At 37.5% G+C, this 21220-nt stretch overlaps 1 protein-coding gene across 3 annotated transcripts in view; it reads left to right on the top strand.

The window, feature by feature from the left end:
* The window catches only part of LOC122565959, a 69257-nt gene that overhangs the window by 36279 nt on the left and 11758 nt on the right, over positions 1-21220 (top strand). For 2 of the 3 annotated variants that reach the window (XM_043722559.1, XM_043722558.1), the window contains one exon: positions 17394-17479. The exons of the other annotated variant lie outside the window; for it this stretch is intronic. The gene's annotated coding sequence lies outside the window, so the exon portion shown is untranslated. The remainder of the gene's footprint in view (positions 1-17393; positions 17480-21220) is intronic. 3 annotated transcript variants of the gene reach the window in all.

Consider the following 21220-nt stretch of genomic DNA (forward strand, 5'->3'; position numbering starts at 1 on the left):
AGCTAAATTTGCGACAATGGAACTCGTCTGCGTAGAAATTTTATAAGAGGAAAACAGAAAATTTCGTAGGAAGACAGCGAGCAACTGTGGAAAATGATAAGAACGTTAGACGGATAGACTTGACCAGTTAGCCGTTTTCGACGAGTATAATCGTCACGAAGAAATGGCAATATTTTGCCTTACGACGAGCCCTGTTGGTAATAGCATTAAAAGATGAAACGGTCGTTTCGTTACAACTTAATTCTGTATTGTAACAGTCACTTTGCGTTTGACGAGTATACTCGTCGTTTCGAACAGGTCGCAACAGCTTACCGATTAAGGATAAAATCAGAAAAATCTCTGTACCCATCGAGATAACATCGCTGTAAGTGGAAACCTATAAGCGATTATTATTATTATTATTATTATTATTATTATTATTATTATATGTTTATCGTATTTCACGTATATTTATGTGTAACATAATATGAACAGAAGAAAGTTCAAAAACATTACTACCATTGCCAGTGCGTTATGGTTAAACATAACCAGCAAAAAAGAGGAATAAAAAGCGTTAAAACGTCCTAACTTCAATTTCCACAGCAAATGAAATTGTTTATTAAATGGTATAATTTACATCTCATGGCTACATGCTCGTTAATGAACGTTGCAACACCTGCTGGTTTCTGGTAACATTAGAAAATAATTAACCAGGATTACTATACAGGTAGATATGATAAAATAGCATTTTCCGGTATTCGTACGAACCAAGGATAGACGAAACGCTGAGTGAGAAAGTTTGTGAGGTAATTTCATTCATTGTTATCCCTGTTTCATAAAAATCAACCTAACGTGCGTTTACTCGTCAAGTTTCTCCTTTTATACTCGGACGCACTTGAACGTTAAACGTTCTAAAGTTCTCCGTTACGCCGTGATAACTGAGATGAAAATTCAAGATTTTAGTTTCAAAATCGAATAGCCTCTATTGTATCTATTTACTCAAGGATTAAAAATATTTTGACGATCTGATCGGGTTATTTCGTATTTGTAAGATTAAATTTCCCTTCATCGAAATGGTTTGTGATTACGCGTAATTGCAATTGAAATGATCAAATGTCAATTCTCTTCGCTCCTGAAATTCATTTATCTTACATCGATCGACAACGTAAATGTCAGAGACCGTCGTTATAAATATCTATAAAACGTCGATGTAATGTAACGAGCGACGGATATATAGAAATTTAATTCCCTGTTATTTCTAGTTTTTCCAAACAATTGATAATAGCGACAGCGTGTAACGGCAATAAATAAAAAAGCAGGGTATTGTATTTCGTTTTGAATTAAAAAAAAAAGAAAAAAGAAAAAGAAAAAAAAAGGACCAATGCAGCGGAGAATATCGTTGAATTATTAATAAGTTGAAACGTTAATTTAACACATGCATTGAATTTAAGCTCGGCTCAAGTACGTTGTTGATTGGATTTTTAATTTGGTCCTTTATGGAACTAGGCTAATTAACCTGCTCATTTTTTAATTATCATTTCTGATTACATCGTAACGGATTAGCTGTGACGATTTATGAAAGTTGTTCGCGTGCTAAAATTAAAACGTTGAACGAAAATATAAAATATGCGGAAGGCGGCGAAGCTGTAAGAGGTAAACAAGCGATGCTCTTTAATATTGATAATCGTTAGATTCTACTCTAATGGTTAACCGATTACCTTAACGAAAGTGAATATAATACCTTTACTTTCGTTGCATTCATTATTACGTTTATATATAAAATTTGTTGCTATTAAATTCATTGCGATGGTCGAAGAACAATTTCGCCGGGATATTATATCGAATTTCAACGTCGAATGATTATCAAATTATAAATGATCATAAACCATGGTTAATAAATAATGTCTACCCACGTGGTAGGTACGAGAAACGTCTAAAATTTTGTCCAACATATACGTAATAAAATAATAGAAGAAATGAATTGCTAGCTAATTGTTTCGTTATAATTCGACGAATAATATCGCAAGTTCTTAGAAACGTTCAATCATGAAATTTAATATACTCGAATTAATTCGTCGATAAGTCGATCGAAGTTTATCGGTAATCGCCGAATACGAAGAATCTGGCAAGTTAATCTCGCCTATATTCAATTATTAAAACACATTATGTATACTAAGAAATTTTAACATCGAATTACCAAGTAATTTAATTTCTGATCTCGAGATGATCCGCGTGATATCCTCTTTGTCCTATCGATATTAAATTTTCAAGAAGAAGTTAATTTCAAGCGAAGGGTAATATTAATCGAATGTTAAACACGTATTCTTTGCTACGCTGTCGCAATGTTACGTTAATCTATCGAGTCGATAAACTTTTCGACCGGAGCACGTAATACGCAAACTTTCACGAACTAATACGAGTTACAAATTATCAACGCGCTATTCGTTTCTCTAACGTTATTAACTACGAACTTGCACAAATTTCTATACAATTTCCAGCAATACACGCTGGAGTAACGTTTGAAACGTTGGTAAAATTAGAAATTGCGATAAACGAATCGTTGACTTTTATCGCTTTCCTATCTACGTGTTATGATTTTGTATCTGTCGAAGATTTCGACGGTGCTCTGTCAATTAAAGAGAAATTATATTCGTCGTTCTCACGTGTTAATTTACTTCACCGATTGACATGAAACGTGCGTGTTTTGTAACAGACACCGCACTATCCTTTAAGCCTCGCTGCTATAAACAGATAATAATAATAAACTTCGATAATTAATGCAATGTCGATGCTACAGAGTGTACTATACTAGTACCAATAACAAATTCGACTATAAACGATGTTCCATGCGAAGACCTGTAAGTCCAAATATTATTCCCATGTTAAATTTACAACAGTAAGATAATTATACATGTAATAATCTATATTTAATCCGTGTATTGAGGTCGAACGACAGTGCGAATGAGAAATCTACGTATGTAGATCAATCTCATTCTGTAGCCGGCAAACAAAATTTAATAAATTATATATATGTCGGATTCGCATTATGATTAGGATTGGGATTAAGGGGTGAATCTTCGTTATGGTTAGACTTTGTTGTTATGCAATAGAGAAGATATTGACTAATGCAAACATGATTGTTACAGATATCGACAAATAACTGTTACTATAATTAGATACTCGAGACGCTAGTGACAATGATTCTAGGTTCGATAAGGAATCCACGGTCAACAGGATAACTCTTTATTAAACGTAAAATACTTTAACACACAAACACGTTTGCTGAGACGCTCTGTATATACTGCTCGATGTTGTAACTCTCCAAGGCGATCGCACGAATAATAGACTGATGGAAATTTTTCTTCCTTTACGATTGAGTTCGTTTGTTATATACTGGTCCGAAGCATCGATAAAGTTGCAATCGCCGTTGCTAGGCAGTTTCTGCTTGGAGTTTGATTATTAATACAACGTGTGTCCCATTATATCGACACCTTCGAGGCAAAATGTCTATCCGCGGCTACGTTCGGCGACCAGTTGTGCCACATCGAACCCAATCCAACTATCAAAAATCTCGAACAAATACAATCGGATCGAATGACAATTGTTTAATTACGGCTATAGTAGAATCTAGATTACAATATTACGGGATTGTCCCACGGTTCCAAAGGGGAGGCTCCAGTGTCCTTCCATCCCCGATATATATATATATAATTATATATACTGACAAAATGTTATTTTCTACTTACCGTGATCTAATTTTTATTTTAAAAAGAACATTTCGTCATTCTCGGCTTAGTTCGCGAGAAAATCGAATTTGCAAATTTATCAAGTATACTTGAACGAGGCTGGGCTCCGGACTAAATAGGACTAGATAATCGACAGGTGGTGGTTTCACGTGTGAAAATGAGTCGAAAACGTAAAATAAAATTTCTTCGTTGGACGCTTTGTTTCCGAGAAAAATACATTTGAAAATTTCTCGTTTACTCGTTAACATTTTATTTTGTGGAAAATGAAGCCTTAAACGGGAAAACGTTACTCCACATTTTCGACTTGTTTTCACACGTAGAATGACCACCCTGTCGATTATTCAGTCTCGTGCAGTCGGGAATTACCCGCGTTCCGGTATGCTCGATAAATTTTCAAACTCGATTTTCTCGACGACCAAGCCGAGAATGCCAAAATTTTACTCCACATATTTTCTATTTTTATTTCCACAAGGAATCACACGGTGCTTGCTTCTTCGTATAACTCGGCCCGGTCTCTGGTACATCAAACTTGCACGTTAAACTATCTCCTCTATTTATATATTAAAACTACGCCGAGACAACTTCTTCTTCGTCCTTTCGAGTGTCCTTTGAAACAAGAAATAGAGATAATTTTTATTACGAAAGTCGATAACGTCGCTACGTTGTACTTGGCGTTTAATATCGAGTACTTATTACGAAGAAACTTGCTCGAGTCCTAAATGGGTCGCGTTGTTTTTCATTGGGGAAGTTGATGAACGACGATGCGAAAGTAAAATAGTCGACGGTTCTCGTTCGTGCAACATCGCGACGATCGTTCGAACCACGCTGTTCTCGATACTGCAAACAACACGTGACGTCAAAAATGCATCGACGGTGTGACGTAGAAAGTACACGTACGAGGGGGTTGCATGCCTGGTGTGGGATGCGACACATGGTGTGTAACGGTAGCGACCTCCACGCTATACATGCTCGTATAAATGAAACAACAAACAAAAAAAAAAAAAGAAAAGAAGAAAAAAAGAAAGAAAGGAAGAAGAAAGAAGCGGTCCGATATTATAACTCCCTGTACGCTTTAACTTTGTACCTCTAAGGGTTGAACCGTGGTTGCGAGGCGATCGATAGACTATCTAAAGCTGCACTCACCAGGTCTTTGCTTTATTGGATATCACTCGATATCTTTCAAGAAATCGCATTCGAGTGTAGTCGATTGATTGGAGCGGAGGCCTGGCTCAAATCGCGTCTTCCTTCCGGCTGAATTTTGCGATACTACGCTTCCTCCAAATCCTTGATCAGTCCCTTTAACGCGCAGTTTTCTAACTTTTATTTACCTTCATTTTTTCCCACCTTTATTTAAGGATTTTTATTTAACGATTCCCTTCTCGCAGCACGTGGTATCGCTTTTTTTATTTTTTTATATTTTTTTTTTTTCTTACTTATTACGTATATTTACTGTTCTTTTATCTCTTTTCCTGCCTGCTTCTTTCGTTTCTTTATCATTTATTTCTTCGTTTCCTCATTTCCCTTATTTCCTTTATTTCGAATATTCGCTGTGAACTCCTCCTTCTGACATTTTTTCCATCTCTTTATTCATTCTCGTTATTTTACATTATTTCGTTATACGTCGCTTTCTTTCCGTTTTCATAGATTCCGCGTATCTCTCTGTTACCCTCTTGTCAATATCTATCGCCTCCACGTTCATCGCAGCATCTAAATCGCGTACAGTCTCGCGGCCTTTTCCTTCCGCTCGGCGTAACTTGCTCCTTCCGCTGTCATCCAATTTTTTATATTCCTTCGCCGAGGATGACTCTATCGCTCTGTTATCTGCGAACGACGTGTCTAAAGACAGTTCACGCGGACGTCTCGTTCTTTCCTGCTTTTAAATGCGAAATTTTCACGTCCAAATATTTGTGTCTCTAGTATCACAGTGATGTTTTATCGTGGCGTTATAATTTGTTGCAGGGACAAATTAAATTTGCGAGATAAGGCTTAATATCTGCTATAACAATAATTTTCATCGACAATCTGACCGACGCGCGACGGTAATTCTTTATCAGTTTCCAGATATCGGGACACAGGAAGACGATTAATTATTCCTCTTATTCTGATATAATAATTTACAACGTACAATAATCGAAAATCGATCGTAATTTTCGTCGGTATAAAAGCCGGGGCTGCTCGCAGCCTGTCGTCTAATGCGCAAAGATATTTAATATTTCTGGAACTTTTGAAAATCACGAAAGCTTTACGACGCGAGAAATTGATGATGTTCGTAGTTGAATCGGGAACTTCAACCGTTGTGACCGAAATTCGCGATTTATGATTGTGCACGTAGCAGCAAGGAGTTGGAAATAATTCGCCAGGTTCGGTCAGAACAAATTGATCAAAATATAATTCTAGACGTACATAAACGGTAATATAAGTTCCTTGGCAGAAATTCGCTTCAAGAATTATAAATTCCAGAGAACGAAATCAAGAACTTTCGGGAATCGAATCGTCGGAATGCGGCGTAAAATTAAAATACCACGAAGCATCGTAAGTAATTTCGATCGCACGTCACTGTGCTTGTTAATCTTGACACCTTAAATCTTTGTATTCGTTATTTTACATATCGTAATTAAAGCACAATAATTAATTCTTAATTAATTTTATATGTGTAACAATTTATTAATATTTAATTCTTTTCTTTAATCATTGATGGAACGCTGATCCATTTTTTTACTAGATAACAAAGAAGTATTAATTTACTTTGGCAAATTCATAAAACTATCCACGAAACACTCGCGTCTGACTAGTCGCTGTCTAATACTACTTTTCGGGCTGCACTCTATCTTCATTTGCTATACTTATACACTGTACAATCTTTTTTATCTACAAATTTGTTTATATATAATTTTTTCATACATGTATATACGTAGCAAACAAATTCTATGAACAATACAGGAGTAATATTATTTAATAATAAATAACGTTTATAATTTAACAGAGACGTTGATCTTTTTTCCTAAATTTGATTAATCTCTTGTTTCTTAATTTCTTCTCACTTTTTAAATTCGATTTATTCAAAGCATATACATTCAATATGATCGATACAGCTGCGCAATGCGAAGCTTTTTTAATTAATATCGAAAACGTTCATCGTTTTCAAACGTCAACTGGGTAAATAACAAATTATCAAAAAACGAAGTAGAGTTGCAATCGAGCACGGTTACCTTTCGTCGACTATGTAAAATTGATAAAAGATAAAACGATCGAACTATGTGGGGAAATTAGAAATTAGAATTAAAAAGATAATAAGACTAGTAAGAATTAGTTGTATCTTTCCATATATAATTTCTGCAGAGTCCTCTTCAACTTCGTCCCTGTAATTGAAAGCTCTGACTGACGTAGCCCATTTCTGTTGACCATTTTAGCACCGTCACTTAGAGGAGGATATTACTTTCTGTAAATACGTGAATTTCAATTTAACTTCGCAGCTGCGTAAAATGAACAGGCAGATAATGCCGGACGTCATCTTCCATTTCACCGTACTTCGCATTTATACACCGTTGCCTGCTGAAATGCCTCGTGACCATCGGTATTTTTCTTTTACGATCAATATTTCATTAATTATTAAGAAGACAAAATATCGGTGAAATGTTATTTCCGACTATGTTGTCGGAAGTTTTGTCTCACCGTCTAATTCGTATCAACGATCAGGTACGTTTTCTTCTTCGTTATCAACGGAACAAAATATCAGTGAAATTAATTTACAAGCACGTATTAATAAACAAGTATGTTTCCTTTTATAGTCAATATCATATCAATCATTAAGAGAAGAAAATGTCAATGAAATTTATTTCCAATTGTTAAGCAACTTTGGCTGATTCGTGATGGTTGAAGAACAGGTACATATATATATATATTATTGTTAAACTTTTCAACAGGTAGTTTAAACTTCGCCGGTCAACGTGTTGATTTACTCGTTTTAATGAAATTCCTATATTATTACGAGAAATTCATTACATTATCCAATGAAACACGCGATAGTGTATTTTATATTCAATTAAAATGTCAACTAACTCCAATACGCGTGTATTCGAATCTGATAATGAAAACCGTATATATCATTTTTAAGCGCCGTGCCAGGGAATAAATGTTTCTACTATGAAACTGTCGCACGTAGGTTGTATTAAGAAGATTAAAATTATTAAAACGACAACTGCTGCAAAAGCGAGAACCAAAACTCTCGCTCTACTCGCAGAATTTCCACCCGAAATACTTGGTGGGTCATTTTTCTCTTCAGAAACTAAAAGCAGCATAAAGAGGGAAAGCGCGTTACTCGAACATAGTTGGCGTAATTTTAACTTGACAAGTTCTTCGTTTAAAGAGGAATCCTCCTCGAAGCATTAGCCGCGTTGCGGTTCAAACTTTTTCAAACGCTGTTGCATCCTCGTCATCTTTTACTACCGTAATATCGGGGAAAAACCCTGGTTAACCCTTAGAGTGCTGAATACTCGGAGCCTATGCCATCCGTACGGACGGCACGCTGCCAGCGCTGACGATCACTCTGGACTGAATACTTTTTCGCTATACTGAACTCTGTTGATTGACTATTCAAAGCGGAAATCGTAATAAATTATAGTAATTCTTTTGCGCGAGATTAAATGATTCAAGAGCGTCATTTTTTAGTATTAATTATTTATTACAAACATTGAAATTTACGATAAACTAGAATTTTGGGTAGTAAACTAGAAAACAATAAACTAGAAAACTAAATTTAGTAAATATAACACAAGTTAATAATTCAGTTGTGTGTGAAAAATTTCAAAACGATTATCGATACATAATCCGACATCGCATTTTCTGCATTCGTATCGCGTGTCGTTCCTTCTCTTATTTTTCACACAACACATCTTCTTCTTGATAATTGTGTCGTGCCGACACGATTAGGGCATTTTGATGGAAAATGCCTATCAATTAAACGAAACGGCAAATCCTCAGACTTTCTCTTTCCTCCTCCTGCCATGCTTCTGTGTTGCGAATATTTTCCTAAAATGTCTCTTATCAACGCTAAATGAAATTCACTAAATTTTTGTTTCGAAGCAGTAGATTTTTGATACAAAATATATGCATTATATACAGTTAAATCTAACAAGTGGAAAAATAATTTTTTCTACCACTTTATAGTTTTGCTTGTGGCCCTTTCCAAGATATGGCCGAAGCAGCGTCATCGTAACATCTCCAGAGATTCCAATGGCTGTGTTACTTCTACTAAGTTTGTTTTTTGTCCAGTATATATTACGAAGTCCAATACATAATTAGTTTTACAGTCACTAAGGAGAAATAGTTTAATGCCGAACCTACTTCTCTTGGATGGTATAAACTGTTTAAAATAACATCTGCCCTTGCACAGCAAAAGACTTTCGTCGACGCATAGATTTTCATAATGTGCGAATGACTGCGAATAGGAAATCTTTAATTTATCGATTACTGGTCGTATTTTTGCTAAAGGATCGTCACTTGCTGTATTATTATCGTTGAAGTGCAACATTTGTAATAACACCATGTATCGATCTCGTGCTATTATTTTGCGGAAAATATTGCTTTTCAACAGTTCGTCCGTAGACCGATATTCTCTCACGGACAGTTTCAATTCTACCAAATGCCCAAAATGGACAAATTGTGAATGCAAAGTATTAAATAAAAAAAAAAAAAAAGAAAAGACAGTTTCTTCGAACGCGGCATTAACATTGAAACGCATTTATATTTATCTCACACAAACGTAATAGTATTACTTGTGCGTAGGTGCTCGGAAAAATTGACAAATGCATGTATGCGTCCTTAGTCCACAGCGATGGCTTTCGCCAGACGCATATATGCGTCCTTAGTCCACAGCGATGACTTTCGCCAGACGCATATATGCATCCATAGCACTCTAAGGGTTAATTAAGAAGCTCTACTTGACCATGGGTCATCCACGTCTGTGGGACATGTATGTAGTATCGCGGACATGAGGTCTAGGAGTTAGACGTTCTTCAATCGTATAGTTTTGTAAAAAGGGCCTACGTGGCCTTGGCCACGAGCGGTCGCGGAACACGCGCGTGGTGGGTCTACGCAAAGACAAAAGGTATGCGAGAGCAGTTTTTTTTAGTTTGGAAGTCGGAGAAAATCGGTCGAGAAGTTAGAGAGTACAGTGTTGCTAGCGTTGTCGAGATAGTGTGGTCCGCGTGAAAGAGAACGTTGGATCCGTTGTGTCGAGAGCTGTCTAGATTGGAGCGTGTTATTGCGATTAGTTCATGTTAAACTACCTATATTTGTACAATCCATTCATTATAAATAAGTCACAAATATCAGGATATAATAACAATATATTCCATTGACGATACTACGTGCCACGTATACCGGAGCCCCATGGTACAAGAGGTAGCCGTTAGAGAGTTGAGACTGTTGTCAGTGTCACGTCGGAGACGCAAGAAATCACGAAACCGATAGATCGCCGGTGATCTTGTGACAACGGCTATATCCAAATAAAGTAAATAAAAAGATCCTACAATATCAAGATTTATAATTTAATATTGAGATTATTCTATTATATCGTACTAATTATTATATTACAACAGGAAAATTAGAAATCAATCTGGAAATCTACGTGGAAGTTACAAGCGAAGCCGCAAAATGGCAATTGTGTTAAATATTTTTCGACAGGAAAGTCATTGGATAGAAACTAATTTTTACTTAAACGGAAGCCAGTTTTCAATTGCTCCAAAAGCCATACGATTCAAGAATTTTAATTGTTAATTATTCTGACTACGAATAATAATTACGAACGATTAAATTTGTCCCTCGGTCGCTCAATAATAGTTTTAGATCACGGGAATTTCATTTTGACCAGTGATCGATGGAAGTGGCCGGAATTTTTGTTTGGTTACCAGTGACCATTATCGACGAAAACCGAATTTTACTTTGATCACCGATAATAGTTATCGATGGCGAAATTAATTTTCGATTACCGCAAACCAATATCGATGAGAAAAATCTTTTCTAGTTACATTCGACTGTCGTGTGACGTTCATTGACATTGCCGATAATCGGTTTTCACTGGCAACGTGAAGAAGCCTAATTATAAAACTGATATGTTTTATTAATCAAGCAAAAAGATATGAAAATGCATGGGACGAAGAACAAGATAAAAGATATCGTGGTGCAACGTTAACGCAACTGTTAATAAAAATATTGTACTACGATATCTTCCATCCTATTCGTTTCATATATTTTCATATCTTCTTGTTTGCTCGATAAAACACACAAGTTTTATGAATAACTGCGAATATACGTACTATTGGCTTGTCGACTAAGTGATTGCGGATTTTGTCATTAGATGGTATTGACAAAATCCGCAATCGCTTAGTTGCCAACCCAATAATTATCGGTGACGTTAATAACGATTGATAATATAGCCAGTGACAATTGACAATGTAACCAGAACAAATTTTTGCCGTCGATAATGGTCATCGGTAACCAAAATAATAATAATAGTTACTCGTAACGAAAAAAGAAAATGTATATTTTAAAAAAACCGGTCATTTATGTTGGTTACCGGTAACCAAAATGAAGTTTCCTTCGTCGATAACAATTACCGGTAATCAAGAAAACTTCAATCCGTTTGAACGTTATTGGCGATCAAAATTTTTTAATTAAAAACATCAACTTTTATATCGCAACTTTACAAATTTCTCTTATAACGGTCGTGATGTCTTGTACCGGTAACGTTTATGGCAAATATACATTTAGCGAAAAATTAGTATACAGCACGAATAGAAGTAGTCTGAAACAGTACAATTGGCGATAAAGATCGTCTCTCTAAATATCGTCTCTCTAAAAATCTAAATAATTGGCTGTTGAAATATTTTGATCGCCTCTGCGCGGCAAATATCGTACAGATATTTTATGTAATTTCTGCATACGATTTTGCAGAGAAATTAGAAATTTCACGATCGCGTACAGTCGTGGCCCGTCGTGTTGCTAGTGAAATTTCGAAATGTTTCGTATAATATACGCGTGAGAAGTTTCTAAGAGCTTTCGAGTATCTTCGCGCGCCTCTGTGTGCGTACAATCGAGCGTCTCTAGATCGCGGACGTAGATCGAAGAAGAGATTGCGTATCTTTGACCGGTTAGGCGGAGGAAAATTGTACGTTAAGGGATTAAAGACTGACACTTGCCAGGGTTACGAGTCGTCTAGAAAAATAAGTTCTCGTAGAATATCACCTGAACGCCAATTTTGTCTCCGACTACGAGCACGCGTAGCCCTATTACTCTGTTCTCTGGGGGGAGACGAGTGGAGAGCGAAAGAGAAGGCAAAGAAGAACTCTCCGAGGAGCATCATATTAGTTTGAGAATTTTCTCATAAAAACAGGGTGAAATTTTAAGTAGATTTGAAAGTAGAGATCGGTTTTAGAAAGGCTACCGATTCGATTGCATGTCAGGCTGAAAGTTTCATCTACGATTGTGTCTCAAATACTTGTGTATTAAATTCGTGCGATTTTATATCTTCTTGCGTGTATTGCGTATACTTTGGGAATATTTACGTCTTCGAGTTTCCTGAGAATGCGTAAAAATCGGCAATTTTAGTTATCAGAATTTGCGCAAATACTTACGAACGAGAATTTATTCAAACGGAATAAATGTTTCGCGTTGAAACCACCTAGAATTTATTTTATAATAATATGGAACCCGTTAATTATCGTCGTTTCGGCACTTGCAATTTTTCGAGCGTTGCACAGACGATAAACAATTAACTTTGTCGTTATCGAACTCAATTTGTTACCAATCGTCGTCGCATTCGTACAATTTATATTTAGCATAAACCGTACGCTTAATACAACGTTACGCTTATTAACAAATTCCTTGTTAACAATTATTTCGAGAAACGAGATAACATCTGTTTGCCGAACTTACCAAAGCACTCGTCTCTCGTTCGTTTGCGTTTATTAGCTGAGCGTAATTCTCGCGGTCGTAATGCTTCTCCGTGTGATATCGTATAAAAGATAAATGCTTCGGTTGAGAGTAAATTTCGAAAGAAACTATTCGCTAATTTCCTAAGGATTCGTATTCTTCTAACTACGCTTGCTCCCCAAATGTAATTACCACAATCGATGCCAATAGCCCAAGTCCGATTCCAACAGGCGGATTGTTCGCAACTAATTTTACGTAGAACGTTCTGATCGACGATGCTATGGTCGTCAAACTGAACCAGCTGTTCGTGTTTATCGCGTCGCGTCTTAAAATCGGGCAATTGCCTGGTTCGCACGATTCGTTCGACGAACGGTAACGTAACTGTACGCACAGAAACCGATAAATCGGCTCTGGCAAACTGATTAGACCTCTCGTTTAGAAACACGGTGTAAATGAACATAAACACGTTTGTACGCGAGAGCCCGTAGAAAGGAAATTCCGCGTACACCGGCAGAAACGACCGGCTTAATTTCAACGACAGCAACGTTTCTGAGGATTGTGCATTCACCGTTAAACATCAAAGCGTTGGCTTTCAGAGATGTACAAGTTTCTGTACGTCACGGTGTACACGTCAAACGTTCCTTGATTCGATGAAATGCAGCCTCTACTTTGCTCGATTTGTCACGGATTAGTGGCACCGTGCGAGCAAGGTTTATACTTAGACTTCAAAGTACCGAACATCGATAAAACACAGCGCAGCTACGTGTTCTAAACGATGACACGAGCTTCCAAGTTTCCCAAGGAAAAATTGTTTCCTGCTTTTTGCGCGCTGGCTCGCGCTGCTGTTCCAACGTTCGCAGCGGAACATTTTTTCCAAATGCGCGTTACGCGACGCTTTACGAAAGTTTGTCAACGCTGTAACGAGACAGGAATCGCCGCGAGAAGAAGAAGATTCGAATTATGACAGTCAACTTTGAAACGAAACCGACGATACAGATGGAAATTACGTTATTCCGCACATTTATTTGCGAACGTAGTTTATTTAGTATCGGCGAACAATTAATACACGGCATGAGTAGCAGTTTTAAACGTACTATTAGTCCCGAAAACGATCTCTCTATCTACCGTGGCTTATCGATGTAGCGAACAGAATCGGTTTTTCCAATAATTCGACGATCTTCGCGAAGTATATCTTCCGGTATTTTTGCGATGCATTTTCGAATCTGTTCCACATTCTGCGCGTATAATCACGATAGTTTTGTCTCGTTACAGCGCCAATGAAATTTCAAAATTTTTCACGAATGTACGACGCGCGTCATGCGAGATATTTTGAAATTTCGCTGGCGCTGCAACGAGACGCGAGTATTGTGATTACATTGGAAAAATTTGAAATGGATCGGAAACTGTGTATGGAAGTTACAGGGCATTTCTCGAAAATTACGACAACGAAAGATTAGTACAGAGAATGAAGAGTGGCTTTAAACGTACAATTAGCGCTAAATATAGCTCGCCAAGTATTCTGGCTTATTTTAACACGACGAATCATCGACAGTTCAAACATCAGATTGTCCCAGAGGAGTCTTTCCTTTTAGAAGGAAATAATAGATGCACGACATCTTTTGTTTTCTCTTATTTTATCAAACTACGTACGTTCCATTTTGTTCTATTAAGGTAAAGACCACGACATTTGACAGATTAGCTGTCGCGTTTCTATAAAGATGCATTGTCGTAAAAGACATACTCGTAGAAGAAAGACACTTTTGGGACAACCTAATCTTTTGGCGAACTTGGCCAAACTGTATGCTTTCAATAAATTAAAAAAAAAGCCTGCTACGCCCTTTCGATCATTTCAGATCGAATTATGTCTGGGTCGACCCAATTAGGTTCTTACAGCGTTACAAAATAGCCTCGCTTTGAACAAAATGAAAAAGGATCGCGCGTTTTCGTTTCAATTTTCTTGATGAAACATTTTCCAACGTTGCAAATACGTTTTATTGGTTGAAATAGGAATAGACTTGAAAGTACAAAAATTGAAGAGTCGCAGCCGATGTAACGAACATAATCACGATAGTCGTGTCTCGTTACAGCGCTAACGAGATTTCGAAATGTTTGGCATAATACGCGATCCTACGCAAAATTTCCGCCAGCACGGTGAAGTTTCGGCTATCCGAGTCTCGTATTATACGATGTGTTTTCAGCTTTGTCCCGACTGCGCGTTTTTTTTCGAAATTTTAACGCCAACACCACGCAAACAAAGTAAATAGATTAATTAAACTCTAAATCGGTCAAATAGTTAATTAAACCGAAATACACGTACGATGTTGAATTATCGAAATCTTTTCCACGATTTTACCGTACGAACGCCGATATCATCCGACCTTTCGGTATTTTCCGAGTTTTCTATTGTTCGAGATACGCGTCACCTCGGGACGATCAAGATTATTCGAACACTTTCGCAAGCCATGATAAGATTACAGAAAAAGGTACTTTGCTGTGAATGCGCGTTTCATGGAAAAAATCAAAATTTGTACAGGACGAAGTAGCGTCGTTCGAAGCAAGCTGCGAAGGTCTTAAAGTTCGGCTGTACAATTTCTAGATTTATATTAATCCTATAAAATGGAAAGACCCGAAGCTCTATGAACGTTCTATCTAAGAGAACCGATCTCCTTCGACGTAAATGGCGCTCCTTATCGGCGAACGGCTGCAATATCCTAAATCTTCCTTTTCGACCGTTGCCACGTCGATCGAGAGAAACTATTCGCCGAAATGGACTATCGGTTGGCCTGATCTATTGCGATGGAAAGTGAAAAAGAAGGTGAACGAAGGAAACGGTTAACACAAAGGATAATTTATACGTAGTAGAACGAAAGAATACGACGTATTTGTTAAAGAATATTTAAGACAATTTGGAATAAGATGGATTTTCGCACGATGTTCTTTGATTTGTCGAAAACCAGATTTTATCTATGCCAGTGTTTCGATAATATCGTTTTATACGAAAGATAGCCAATTATATGGTTGAAAGAAGAAATTTGAATCAACCTATGTATACTCTTCTATTTTGTTGTACGAGTTGCGAATAACCTGTTGAATAACGATAAAGATAAAAACGAATATGACAAAGGCGTAGTGTTACGTCGCGTGGGACATCTGCACGCGCCATCCCTCGCTACCTGGCAGCCAACGGCCAACCTACAGTCTTCCCGATTCTCAATAGACCCAAGGACCCACCATAATGACATTAACCTTTAGCTGCATTGTCTCCACTCGTGTTTGCCAGTCAAATTGCATGTCCGGAGAATTCTTTAATTCGAGAAGTATTTGCAGTTTATGGCTGAGTCTTGGAAAGGTCCTTGAGCTTATTAGGCGCTCTTAAGAATCACGGAGAAAGCGGACAGTCATCAGATGGGAAAAGCTAACACATGTCCATCGTAAAAGGCTGTTTTTCGTCAGGAGCAAAGTCCACCGCCGCTCTACGTTGGTGGGAGATTTCTGCATATCCTGTTCATTAGAGTGGGTCATCACCAATCGGCATCGCGGATCGTTACCCTCACCTCCTGGACGAAAAGTGTGAATAACGAATCCGCGTTCTTCGGTCAAAGGACACACCCACACCAAGCTTCCCTCCGAGACACCTTAAGGGCAGTTCAGCATTCTCATTCCGAATCCAATTCCGATTCCAGTTCAGCACTATCGAGCAAGTGGTCGAGCAGTCATCACCACGTCGGTCTCGTTCTATTCCAGTTCCAGTTCTCGTTCTGCTCTCGTTCAACTCTCGGTCCAAGTCATCATCAAGTGTTCGGTCGAATACAGTCAGTCAACGCAACGATACTAAAAGAGTCTCAGGTCGTCGACTCACTCGTCGTTGTTCGTACAAGCATTCACTATTGTATCACCGAAGTTGTTGGATCGATTAAATATATAGTAACCTGTTAACCGCAGCGTTATTTCAATTAATCACCCCTTATTATCCCACAAGAAATAAGGGATCGTACGATTCGTGGCGTCGATTAGTCAATCGTAACGGGAATTTACGACTCTCGTTGGCGCGCTTCTTCGAGAACGCGTCTCCCCGCGAACGTGCGAAAGTTCACGTAGCAAAGAAACTACACGTAATATTCAGAATTGCTAATTTCGTGCGTTTAATTCCTCGAAAATTGCACTTTTAAACGCATCGGTCTCGCAATTCAACCTGTCGAGCACAAAGAATTTTACCGAAAACGTCGTTCTAACATTTCAATTTTACAAACGTTTCTCTGCTTCGTTAAAAGCTGCGCGTACTTGTAGAAAGAAAATTATGCACATACGTTAAAACGTATAACGCGCAACAGGCAAGGATATACTTGCGAACGCGTCGCAAACACGTTAAAATCGAGAAATATCGCTGAAATTATTTTTCCGTAATAAAGAAATCGTCGGGGACCTCTTACGAATACAAAAGATAATTCGTTAAGACTATAATGTCTGTTGATTTTACTATAACAAATTTAACAGAGCTTTCGAAACTAAAAGCTTCATCATAGACGCTGTTAAAACACTGTTCTTTCTATCATTTCCTATTTATAGTTTGCGATATCAGGAATAATTTTAAACCGTCTTCATTCGATTAACTCGCGCGTAACAATATTTGTCGTGGACGTGAATTTTGCAAAGAACGTAAAGCATCGATAAATCGGTTAACGACATTGTTACGATTATCACGAACACAGCCGTTAACGATATTTTTTCCATTTTCAGGTTGTTCGTGAACAAAAGGCAATCGTCTCGAGAAAGAAAAATCGCTTATGGGTATCTGAGCACATCGAACGTTCAACGCTCGGCAGGTATTCGTAAAATCCTATAAACGCATTACGGCCATCTCGATTTTAATTTTCGTTTTTAGACAATTTATCGAACCGTAGTCGTTCGACTGTATTAGGTTGTCCGAAAAGTTTCTTCCGTTTCATAAAGTGATAATAGATGAATAACGATTTCTGTTTTATATTATTTTATTGAATTACGTATGATCCATTTCGTTATATTTCTATTATTGTGTTCGTGCGTAATTCGATAAACTGATATAAAGCAAAAAGCATTGTGCGTCTATCATTTCTTTATAAAACGAATGCAACGTATTGGGTTGTCCGAAAAGTATCTTTCCTTCGCAAAAAGAAGATTTTTACAACAGTGCACCTTCGTACAAACGTGGAACCAAGTGTGTGAAACGTCGCGATGTTTATCTCAACAGAACAAAACGTACGTAATTCGACAAAATAATATAAAATAAAAAACGTTACGCGTCTATTATTATTTCCTCATAAAACGAAAGAAACTTTTCGGGCAACCTAGTAGTAGCGGTACAACGATAGAATAATCTTTCAGAGACGATCGCAAATCGTATAAAGCGGATAAAAAGAAAAAGCAGGAAACTAGAAAAGTAGAAAAAAGTCGGAGATTTTATCCGAAAGCGGAGAAGCGCACTAGCGCGCGACGAATTTTCCAAGCGTTTTATCTACGACAAATGTAAACACCATTTGGCCGAACATCTGACAGCACCAGGCGGTATGACCCATGTTGAGCCATGTTGATCGAAACGACGAAAGGTCACGCGTTAGCCTGCGTTGACAAAACGGTGCCACTCGAGTGGAATCTTGCGATTTCTTTTACCGCATCGTCGTTTGATCCCTCCATCGGTTCTAATGGAAAATTGAAATTTAATTTCTGTTGCTTCTTAACAACGCGACATAACGAGAAATCGAACGACTCGTTGTTATTTCATTTCGCTCTATTTCCTCGTTTTATTTATACATCTCTCGAAAAGCTAACATCGATAGCGTTTTTGAACAGTTAACCGCGTTTCACGAATAAAACACGTCGAGGAAAATGTTAATCTCGGTGTGTTTCATCTGTATATGCTTGTCGTATAATATAAAACATTACCATTTACCGTAAAAATTCCAAATTTTAGTAAGAAGCGCTAAAAATGTTGTGTAGTGGTACGCTCGCTTTGTCAGTAAAACTGCTTCGTATTTTACGGAGAGAAATTTGATCTGTTTCTTTGTTATATCGGTTATTCCCTGTGCAACGTATTCCTTTTTATAAACTCAGTTGATTATTTTCATCGATATATCGGGTATACCCGAATTGTTTGCGCTATTTTGTCTCCTTGCAAATTGAGTGGATGTTTTACTGTGTGCGTCGGGTATTCCCCGATAACGATCGATATATGATACAGCAAATATAATACGATTCAGTTTTTTGGTCGAATGTGTGTTGAATAAATTATCGAATATGCAATTCCACAAAAACAAGCTTCGAAAGCTGCTCGACCATCTACGAGTTCAACCGTAAAATCTACGCGCCCCATCAAAAAACATTTTCCTAATTTTATACCAGTTATATCATTGAAAACAAATTCACTTCACGTTGCTGGTGTTAGATTTGCGAAGTGCCATTTTGTGCGATATCTTGTCTCGAGAAATACCATACTGAGAAGAGCCACTGAATTTCTTCTATCTTTTTACATTTCTCTTGTTTACGAATTTTATTATTTTGTTACAATTTTAACATTTTCTCTGTGTTCGACGTGTATACTCGTCGTCGCTTATTTTTATTTGCATCTTATTCACATTGATTTCTAAGACTAAATTCCACAGCTAACTGGTTAACAGTACATCGAGCCTCGTGAATATTTCAATTCGCTTTTCTATGTTGAGGAATCACGAGTTATCTGACGTGTCATTCGTCTGTCATCTAACACACAGGAAGAAAGGAAGAATTTCTCGATATTTCACGCAGAACGAAAATTTGTTTTTTCGATATACGTTACAATTTTCTATTTTCTCATAGAGGTTATATCAGAAAGTAAAATGTACTATTGTTCGTTTGATTCTCAACTTTTATAATCTCGCGTAACGTAACAGAGCTGTTGAAAATGGCAACGTGAGTTCGTGCTCGTCATTTATATGCAGATGCGTTGGTTACAAGAAATAGTAACTAGAAGATAGTTCTAGTTACAATCGATAGATTTTATCGATAGGTTTAAGATGTTCTTTCGTTTTTATCCCTAGTCCATGTATGTATGCGCAATAAAGGTTTCTTTTGCCTCAGGACGGTGTGACAGATTTATCCATTCAATATAATAATAGCTATTGTGATCCTACCACTGAGTAAAGAAGTAACAACAAAAGCATTGTGAAAAAAAAAGGTAGAAAAGTAAAAACTGAAAAGTACGTTGTACATCGAAATTTCTTACGATTTCTGTCCAAACTCTGAAATTTTGGATTTCAAATTAACGCGACATAGTATCATTTACATATACAGGTTGATAAGAAACTAACAACAAACAAAGCAATGTTTGTAATATCGCTATGGAATATATTATAATTATATATTCTGATATTTATGATTTAATAATAATTTATTTACAATGAATGGATTGTACAGATGTTGATTAGACAGAAGAACGATGGTTGTTTAACATGAACTAGTCACAATAACGCGCTATAATCTAGACAACTCAATAGTTCATTTGCAACTCCCGTCACAACGGATCCAACGTTCTCTCTCACGCAGACCACACTCTCTCGACAACGCTAGTGTCACGTCGCGGACACAAGAAATCACTAAACCGATAGATCGCCGGTGATCTCGCGTCGCAATTCGAACGTTTCACGAATAAGGTGAAGAAACTGAACTTCGTATAAGATGATGGACATTTTATTGTATAAATCCAACAGAGTGACGGTTCAAAAAGTTATAACAGAATGAGGTATCGAGCGCTAATTTAGGAGGGTTTTTATAGTGAGGTTTTAGTCCCTTTGGAGGGGTTATCGTCGGACGTATATCAGAGGCGGTTATTCAGCCACTGTTTTGTTATTGTTTCGATAGCTGTGGCACGCTATGTCTACTTGATTACTATTTCGGAACGGGTGGCCCTCTTGAGTGTGTGACACTAGCAACGCTATATCGACGACGCAACTCGCGCTCTCTGACTTCTCGATCGACTCTCTCCAACTTCTCAACTAACTCTCCCTGACTTCCCCATTGGCACTCCCTGTTTTCGCGTCACTTTTGTCTTCTTAGACCCACCACGCACGTGTTCCGCAACCGTTCGTGGCCAAGATCACGTAGGCCCTTTTTACGAAGCTATTCAATCGAAGGACCGACGACACATCGATGGGCCCATCGGCGTTTCAGCTCTCGGGCCATTGTTTGTGGTTCCCTCGATATCTCTTAGGCCCTTTTCCACGATACTACATGTTTCTCGATGTTTTACGAAATTTATTTATTATACGACTTATATTTGTGTGATTTTTTCTTCGTAATTTCGTAATTGATTGTTATTCCGTATGTTTAGATATTTTTCATTCTGTCGTTTCTCTTCGGCTCGTTTTCCACTCGGTCGTATCTTCCTTTCGTTAACGAACTTTCTCGAGTTTGAGGAAAATATGAGAGAACCGTTACTTGATATGCAAGTTTCTTTCTTCGAACGTTAAAAGTTCGACTATTTTCATTTGTCGAAACGAGGACGAAATTGGGACATAAAAGTTGGCGAGCGCTGCAGCATCGAAAATTAATGGTAT

Source organism: Bombus pyrosoma, linkage group LG3, assembly GCF_014825855.1.
Source record: "Bombus pyrosoma isolate SC7728 linkage group LG3, ASM1482585v1, whole genome shotgun sequence".
In the NCBI taxonomy this organism is placed as follows: Eukaryota; Metazoa; Arthropoda; class Insecta; order Hymenoptera; family Apidae; genus Bombus; species Bombus pyrosoma.